The sequence below is a fragment of the Mus caroli genome, unplaced genomic scaffold (genome assembly GCF_978045245.1).
Source record: "Mus caroli unplaced genomic scaffold, Mus_caroli_1 scaffold_12, whole genome shotgun sequence".
Lineage (NCBI taxonomy): Eukaryota > Metazoa > Chordata > Mammalia > Rodentia > Muridae > Mus > Mus caroli.
In genome coordinates, this window is record NW_028227267.1 from 42,591,423 (window position 1) to 42,600,430 (window position 9,008).

At 46.0% G+C, this 9,008-nt stretch overlaps 1 pseudogene; it reads left to right on the forward strand.

Annotated features, from left to right (window-relative positions):
* Positions 1–486: 486 nt before the first annotated feature.
* Positions 487–965, forward strand: LOC110309789 (large ribosomal subunit protein P1 pseudogene; annotated as a pseudogene).
* Positions 966–9,008: the final 8,043 nt, after the last annotated feature.

The following is a 9,008-nucleotide window of genomic DNA, read 5'->3' on the forward strand; positions in this document are numbered from 1 at the left end:
AAAAAAAGAGAGAGAGAGAGACAGAGGCATGCAGATTTCTGAGTTCTCGTCAGTCAGTTCAGTGGAGTCACTGAGTTGAGAAGCAGCGCAGGGGGTGTTTGAGTTCTCCGCAGTTCAACTGATGGCAGTGCAGTTTGTGGAGTTCAGAGATAATTTTTACCAGGAAAGTTTTACAGAGACAAGTTGTAGAGAGAAAAAGCTAGACACAGGTGAAGACAGAACAAGCCAGAGAAGAAGGAGCCAGAAGATTAGAACAGATTGCTGAGTTAGTTTGAGACCCAGCAGAGCAATTCTGGCAGAAGTCAAGAAGCCAGTTGGAATCAATGAGCTTGGAGTGGAGATGAATCACAGCTGAGTTGATCCAGTTAGCCAGAGTTCAGAAAGAGCTAGAAAGAGTGAGTTCACTCAACACTAAGCCTCCGAGATAACAATCACATCAGGATTTTCCTCAGCTGCCGCCAAGGTGCTCCGTTCTTCCGAGGGAGCTAAGGCCGCTGGGGTGAGGCCCTCACTTCATCCGGCGACTAGCACCGTGCTGGCAGTGTACAGCATGGCTTCCGTCTCCGAGCTCGCTTGCATCTACTCCGCCCTCATCCTGCACGATGACGAGGTGACGGTCACGGAGGATAAGATCAATGCCCTCATTAAAGCAGCTGGTGTCAGCGTTGAACCTTTCTGGCCTGGCTTGTTTGCCAAGGCTCTGGCCAATGTCAACATTGGGAGCCTCATCTGCAATGTAGGGGCTGGTGGGCCTGCTCCAGCAGCTGGAGCTGCACCTGCTGGTGGTGCTGCTCCGTCCACTGCTGCTGCCCCAGCTGAGGAGAAGACAGTGGAAGCAAAGAAGGAAGAGTCCGAGGAGTCTGAAGATGACATGGGCTTTGGTCTTTTTGACTAAACCACTTTTGTTAAGTTGGCCAATAAAGAGCTGAACCTGTAAAAAAAAAAAAAACAAAAAAACAAAAAAAAAATCACATCAGGCAAATAAAAGATACATGTACAGGTAATGATTCAAGTGACATGTGTCTTAGTCAGTGCTCTGCTGCTGTGAAGAGACACCGTGACAACAGCTCTTACAAACTAAAGTACTTAGTTGGTACTGCCTTACAGTTTCAGAGGTTTAGTCCATAGTCATCATCGCAGATAATAAAGACCACACGCAGGCAGGCTTAGTGCTAGAGAAGTAGCTGAGAGGTTAGCATCTGGATCTATAGGCAGCAAGGAGGGAGGAAGGGAGACAGACAGAAAGACAGACAGACTATGGGCTTTTTGAAGCCTCAAAGCCCACTTCCAGTGATATACTTCCTAATCCTTTCAAATGGTGCCCCTCACTTGAGACCAAGCGTTCACATCTATGAGTCTATGGGGGTCATCCTTATTCAAACCTTCACATTCCACTCCCTGACCCCTATAGGCTTGTAGCCATATCATAATGCAAAAAAAAAAAAAAATGCATTCAACCCAGTTCCAAAAGTCCCCATAGTCTATCCCAGCCTCAACACTGTAAAAGTTTAAAGTCTCTTCAGAGACTCAAGGTAATCTCTTAACTTTAACTCCAGTGAAATCAAAATCAAAAAGCAGACCATTAACTTCCTATACACAATGGCAGAAAGCATGTCTTACCGTTCCAAAAGCGGAGGGAAGGAAGCCTAGTGAGGGAGTCCTGGACCAAAACAAGACTTAAAGCAAGCAGGGGAATTTTTCAAATTCTGTATCTCTACATCTGAAGTCAAAGTGCTCTTCAGATCTCCAACTCCTTTCAGTGTTGTTGACTGCAACATATTTCTCTCCCTTTAGCTGTTTCCAAATGTGTTAGTGAAAGATCCTGACAGAATGTAAAAGGTCACAGAAGCCCTGAAATTGGCAAGATAGATGTCACTGTTAGCGGAACTAGCTCCACTGATTTAGAAAAATAGAGGTGCACAATGTTCTGGCCACTCCTTGAACCCGTGTGTCTGCCAATGTTTTGACCGTTCCTTGAACCCATGTGTGTGCCCACTGATGAAGCACATTGCCAGATGTCTGTGACATTGGTTGCTGAGAAAGAGTCAGAAAATCTCCCCAGCAGCCACAGCCCGGCCAATCCTGAGTTGCTACACCTGCACCAGACTCTTTCCTTGTACCCCTCCCATACCCATTTCTTGAGAACAGACATTGTTTAGGTCTGGAAATCCCCTACTCCCCTCTTCTCCTTTCCCCGCTGAGGGCCTATAAAAACTGGGACCTCTTTCCCCTTGAGGTTGACTCCTCTACCCCTGCGTGGGATATGAGTCATCCCCAGAGCTCTGGCTTTCCCCAATAAAGCCTCATGTGGTTTGCATCAAGCTTGGTCTATCATGAGTTCTTGGGTGTCCGCTATTGTCCTGAGGCCTGAGTGAGGGGCTCCTCTGGGAGTCTTTCATTAGCAGCCTTCCTCAGCAGAGATCACATGACATTAGCGACTTGACTCCCACATTTTGGGATCCACAGGGTAATCTAGGCCTCACCCTCTCAGACGCACAAAATGGCCTCTCTGAGCCTCCATGAAAGGACACTCCTGACACATGCCTGACCTCAGTGGTTCTTCTTAGCCATGATGGAAGATTCCATAACCCCTTGAATCTTTAACTCTACAGCAAAGCTGCCAAGTCCTGCTGTTTGCTGGGGTTGGCACAAGGCTCCCTGGTTCTGCTGCTGACCATTTTCTTCATTGCTTATGATTTTATTTAATTACTTTTTACAAGTTAGAAGCTTAGCTGGGTGGGGTCTTATCCTGAGGTCACCACTCCTTTCATTTGGTGTAGCATTTGGCTTTTCTTTAAACTTTCTCTCTCTCTCTCTCTCTCTCTCTCTCTCTCTCTCTCTTTTGGTTTTTCAAGACAGGATTTCTCTGTGTAGCCCAGGCTGTCCTGGAACTCACTCTGTAGACTAGGCTGGCCTCGAACTCAGAAATCCGCCTGCCTCTGCCTCTGCCTCAGCCTCTGCCTCCTGAGTGCTGGGATTAAAGGCGTGCGCCACCACGCCCAGCTTTTTTTTTTCTTTTTCTTTTTCTCCTCCTATACATTTTTTATCTTTCCTTGATCAGCTTGCTTCTTTTCATTATAGATCTGTGTAAGAGTAGCCAGCAAACACCACACAAGAGTCAATACCAGCCTGTCTTGAAATTTCCTCTGCTGCTGCCATTAATCCAAAACGCTTCAGTTTAACCCCAGGCAGATTTTTTTGGGCAAGGGCAGAAAGAAGCCACATCCTTCAAAATATCACAAGAATGGTCTCTAGGCCATGTAAGCAGTATTCTTCTCCTCTGAGACCTCGTGAGCCACATTGTCATAGTCTACATTGCTCTCAGTACCTCTGTTCTCCATGCTCATGGAGGTCCATTAAGGGGTATATGCCCATTAAGTCTCAATTAAAGGGTTTAACCGCTTTTTCTAGTCCAGAGTTCTAAGTCCACATTCTGCCAACAGCAGCATGGTCAAGTCTGTCACAGACTACCCCAGGAGTTGTATATATTTGGGAGCCTTTGTGCAGCTATAACTGCCACAACAATGCTGTCTTTACCATATCCCCATGCCAGGGGAGCATTCTAACCTTTCTAGCCTCTTGAATCCTGTTTGTCCCCACAGCCAGAGTGGTTCCCTCTTCTCAGCTCAGCCCTCAGCGAGGGCAGCTCAGGCTTTAGAGAACAGCACCACACCCTCTACTCCTGGATACACACCTGGTCCAAAGTACCGGAGCAAATTCAGGATGGAAGATGCTTTTACAGCCTTGATCAGTTAAGTCTTTTCATTTCAACCTTTAACCTCCTGGGAGAACGAACAGTGAGTCTGTTCAATCAAGAGGGTAGGGACAGTGGGAGGGACTCCGTTTGCTTCCCTTTACAACCCCACCCCATCCCAACAGAAGGTGAAAGTGGCTGGTCTTTTCTTACTGCTAAACTACAATTCACTCTGAGATTTAATGTGGACCATACTCTCTCTCTCTCTCTCTCTCTCTCTCTCTCTCTCTCTCTCTCTCTCTCTCTCTCTCTGTGTGTGTGTGTGTGTGTGTGTGCGTGTGTTTCTTTTTTTCCCCTCTTCCAATATGATCTGGCAATTTTTTTTTTCCAGAAGTTTGAGCTCTGTGGGCAGCTCTATCCCCTCCTGGTGCAATATACAACACCTCTCCCATGTTTTTTTCTTCAAACCTAGGTAGGTAGGGATAGTTTGTAAACTCACAATACATGTTTCATATTTTTTAATTGTTTATTTTTACTTTACGTGCACTGGTGCACTGGTGTTTTTCTTGCATGTATGTTTGTGTGAGGGTGCCAGATCCCCAGGAGCTAGAATTACAGACTGTTGTGAGCTGCCACGTACATACTGGGAATTGAAACTGGGTCCAATAGCAGATGCTCTTAACTGCTGAGCCATCTCTCCATCACGTTCCTGTACATATCTCCTGTACACCTTCCATTTTTAAAAAAATGTGAATACAAGCCAGGCAGTGATGGTGCAGGCCTTTAATCTCAGCACTTGGGAGGTAGAGGCAGGCAGATTTCTGATTTCAAGAGTTCGAGGGCAGCCTGGTCTACAGAGTGAGTTACAGGACAGCCAGGGCTATACAGAGAAACCCTGTCTCAAAACAAACAAACAAACAAACAATGAATACAGCCTTCTTATCTTCCAGATTCTTGAGCCACAGACCTCCATCCTCCGTTCTCAGAACACGCTGAGCTCCATGGCTGCCTCAGACTGCTTCCGGCTCTCCTCTCAGACCACTCGAGGCTCCTCAATGTGTTGAGTGCAGTTCCTCCTGCTGCTTTCCCTTCCTTTCTCACCAGCACACAGGTGTATTAGAGTTGATAGTAAAGGTCGCTTGTCACCATTTTAACCCTCTGAAAAGCAAAACTGTCAGAGGGCAAGATCAGAGTCAGCTACCTGCCTGCACAGCTTGAAGCGGCCCACGCCAATCTCCTGTTCCCAGCTGGCCTATTCTATGAACTCAGCCGTCTTTGTGTTGTCTGGCTGGAAGCTGCACTTTGTGCTCAAGAGATTGTTTCTGGTCTCCTTCTGGCATCCCTCAGATGCTCTCTGACGGGGACTCTTCCACAAGATATGGGTTTCTAGTCTCGTGTGTGTTCCTCACATTGGGGGCCGTGAGGATACTGTTCTCAGCAGAGAAAGAGGTTTCTTTTCAACTCTTTAAATGTCTTGTGGGAAACATGACACTCATACATCATACATGATCAGGTCAAGTGTGTCTTATGTTAAAACCTTAAATTCACTTAATTTAGGGTGTGAAATTTGCATTTCAACATCTAATGAAGGTATACCCTTGCTCTGTGTTTAGGTTTGAAATCAGGTCTGGCTATGTAACTTAGGCAGTCCTCTTGCCTCAGCTCCTGAGTGCTAGCGTAAGACTCCAGCGGAGAGCCTTAGCTTACCAGGGACCCCCTGAGTGAACCACGTGGAGCTGGCATCGATGCAAAAAGCAAGAGGAATTTATTGTTCCAGTGCACTAAGGTAGTCCCAGACCAGAAGGACAGGTGGCGACCCCTGGTGCCCATTAGGGCGAGTTTTTATATGGTTTCCAGGGGCGGAATAGAGCATCAGCAACTAGGCACAATCTGCTTGGTGGAACAGTGCACCCTTTAAACTGATTGGTCGTTAGGGAATGAGGTGACAAGGACTTCCCTTGCCTGAAGGTGGGCAGTGGTCCAGTCCTGTGGAATGTGTCCCCACTGGTAGGTCGGTTCCCACCCTGTGGTCTGAGGAATGTTAATTAGCCTCTCCCTTCCAGAGGGCCAAATGTTCCATGACCTTCCCAAAGTTCCTGAGCTGGACCTTTTCACTGGGTTTTTAAGTGTCTTAGAGTTTCCATTGCTGAGAAGAGACACCATGACCAAGGCAACTCTTTTTTTTTTTTTTTTTTTTTTTTTTAAGTTCCTCGTGAGAGAGGTTTATTGTGGTGGAAGGGGGCAAAGGGACATCAGAGATGAAGAGAGAAAAAAGGCCCAAGGCAACTCGTTTTTTGTTTTTAGATTTATTTATTTATTTTATGTATATGAATACACTGTAGCTGTCTTCACATACACCAGAAGAAGGCATCAGACCCCATTACAGATGGTTGTGAGCCACCATGTGGTTGCTGGGAATTGAACTCAGGACCTTTGGAAGAGCAGTCAGTGCTTTTAGCCACTAAGCCATCTCTCCAGCTCCCAAGGCGACTCGTATAAGGGACAATATTTAACTGAGGCTGGTTTACAAGTTCAAAGCTTCAGTCCATTATCATCATGGCAGGAATCATGGCAGCATCCAGGCAGACATGGCTCAGGAGGAGCTGAGTATTCTACATCTCGATCAGACGGCTGCCAGAAGACTGTTGTCTAGGCAGCTAGCATGAGGGTCTAAAAGCCCACACCCACAGTGACACACCTCCTCCAACAAAGCCATACCTCCTAATAGCGCTGCTCCCTGGGCCAAGCATATTCAAACCACAATAAATATAGATAGTTATGTCCAGGGGGGTGGGCCCAGGGCCTCACATCTCTTAGGCAAGTGCTCTGCCACAGAGCTACGTCACTATCCCAGCCTCTCCCTTGCTACCTTCTCTATCAGTCTATGTCACAGTCTTCTTTATAGCTTACTATGAGCAGTTGCCCTTTTTTTTTTTTTACTTCAAAAACATGTGGATAAATACCTGTCAACCAACTAAAACGCAGGGACTAAATTCTAGGTGAGTACTGTGTCATAGATGCTAGGTGACTACAGCCTTAGTCCCTTACCCATGTGGATTTCACTGACTAAAATAAAGACAATCTGTCAATGATTGTTATGAACTATAGTCATGGCTACGGAGCAAAGACCACTCTGTGCTATGGGACTCTGAACAGGGAGGGTACTTAGTGTTATTGTGGATGTGGAGAGGTCAGGGGTCAGAGGTCAGGGGTGAGGTGGTGTGTGAGGCTGGAAGATGACTTAAGGTTGAACTGTCCAAGAAACCACTGGGTGTTTTTGAGATTTAGTCTCTACTGAAGGGTTCCTCTCCCTTTCTTTCCTTCACTCTCCTTTATTTACAGACACACAGAGTAAGCAGCACATCTCTAATCAGGAATTCATTGTGCTTGTCACTGTTGAAGAAGGTTTTGGAAGTAGACCTGTGGGAATGTGTGACCTTAGAGAACAAAAGATGACCGCTGAAAGACCTTGCTAGAGTAGCACGCTGGGGACCTTCTGCTAGAAGGTTGTAAGGTTGTGACGAACACTCCATTCCCAGAAAGACCCAGCAAGGGCTGGTGAGATGGCTCAGTGGGTAAGAGCACCCGACTGCTCTTCCTAAGGTCTGGAGTTCAAATCCCAGCAACCACATGGTGGCTCACAACCATCCATAACGAGATCTGACTCCCTCTTCTGGAGTGTCTGAAGACAGCTACAGTGTACTTACATTAAATAAATAAATAAATAAATAAATAAATAAATAAATAAATAAATAAATCTTAAAAAAAAAAAAAGAAAGACCCAGCAAAACAAGCTTTACAAGGAAGCCCCCACTGCAAGGCAGGTGCATTAATGACCAAGAATGTTTCAGTTCCCTCTTCTGCTGACTAAGACCTCACCTCACCTGGGACCTTCAATGTTGCTTAGGGAAAGTCTTGAAACACTTGCCTCTCCGGAAGGGAGAGGCTAATTACCATTTCTAAATCGGGGAATGAAAAGGTCAGTTTGGGCCAACAATGGGCTTAAACCAACCCAGGTTGTTATCAAGGCCTACCCTTAAACTGAATAAAAAGTGTGTGCTTGAGAGATTCAGGGTCGTGGGGCTGGAGAGATGACTCAGAGGTTAAGAGCACTGACTGTTCTTCCAAAGGTCCTGAGTTCAATTCCCAGCAACCACATGGTGGCTTACAACCATCTGTAATGGGATCCAATACACTCTTCTGGTGTATGTGAAGACAGCTACAGTGTGCGCATATACATTAAATAAATCTTTAAGAGAGAGAGATTCGGGGTTGACTCTGCCCCATTGCAGGCCCCGACGCACTGGATCAATCTCCATACCCTTTGGAAGAGTCCCCTCCTTGCTAGAGGTCCACCAAGAACTGCTACAGTTTTATTGGTTGCAGAGGTTTGGTTCACCCTCTAAACATGAAGTTTTGATATATCCTAGTACACCACTCTAGTGTGCACCTGGACCTTTAAAGGATTCCCAGGAGCTAGTCAACTGGCCCTTTAAGAATTCAGAATTCTTTTTTGTTTGTTTTTGTTTTTTTGAGACAGGGTTTCTCTGTGTAGCCCTGGCTGTCCTGGAACTCACTTTGTAGAGCAGGCTGGCCTTGAACTCAAAAATCCACCTGCCTCTTCCTCTGGAGAGCTGGGATTAAAGGCGTGGGCCACCATGCCCAGCTCCTTTAAGAATTCTTAGCTGCGGGCTGGGGAGATGGCTTATCAGTTAAGAGTACTGTATTAGTTAGAGTTCTCTAGAGTCACAGAACTTATGGGTAGTCTCTATATAATAAAGGAAGTTATTGATGACTTATAGTCTGCAGCCCAATTCCCAACAATGGTTCAGTCACAGCTGTGAATGGAAGTCCAAGGATCTAGCAGTTACTCAGTCTCACACAGCAAGCAGGCGAAGGAGCAAGAGCAAGACTCCCTTCCTCCAATGTCCTTATATTCTTTCCATCAGAAGGTATAGCCCAGATTAAAGGTGTGTTCCACCACACATTTAATCCCGGATGACCTTGAACTCGGAGATTTAATCTTCTGGAATCCATAGCCACTATGCCTCAAGATCTCCATACCAAGATCCAGATCAGAAACTTCTATCTCCAAGCCTCCAGATAAGGGTCACTGGTGAGCCTTCCAATTCTGGATTGTAGTTCATTCCAAATATAGTCAAGTTGACAACCAGGAATAGCCACTACAAGTACTAACTGACCTTCTAAAGGTCCTGAGTTCAATCCCCAGCAACCATATGATGGCTCACAACCATCTGTAATGGGATCTGATGCCCTCTTCTGGTGCATGTGAAGAAAGTGACAGTATATGTAT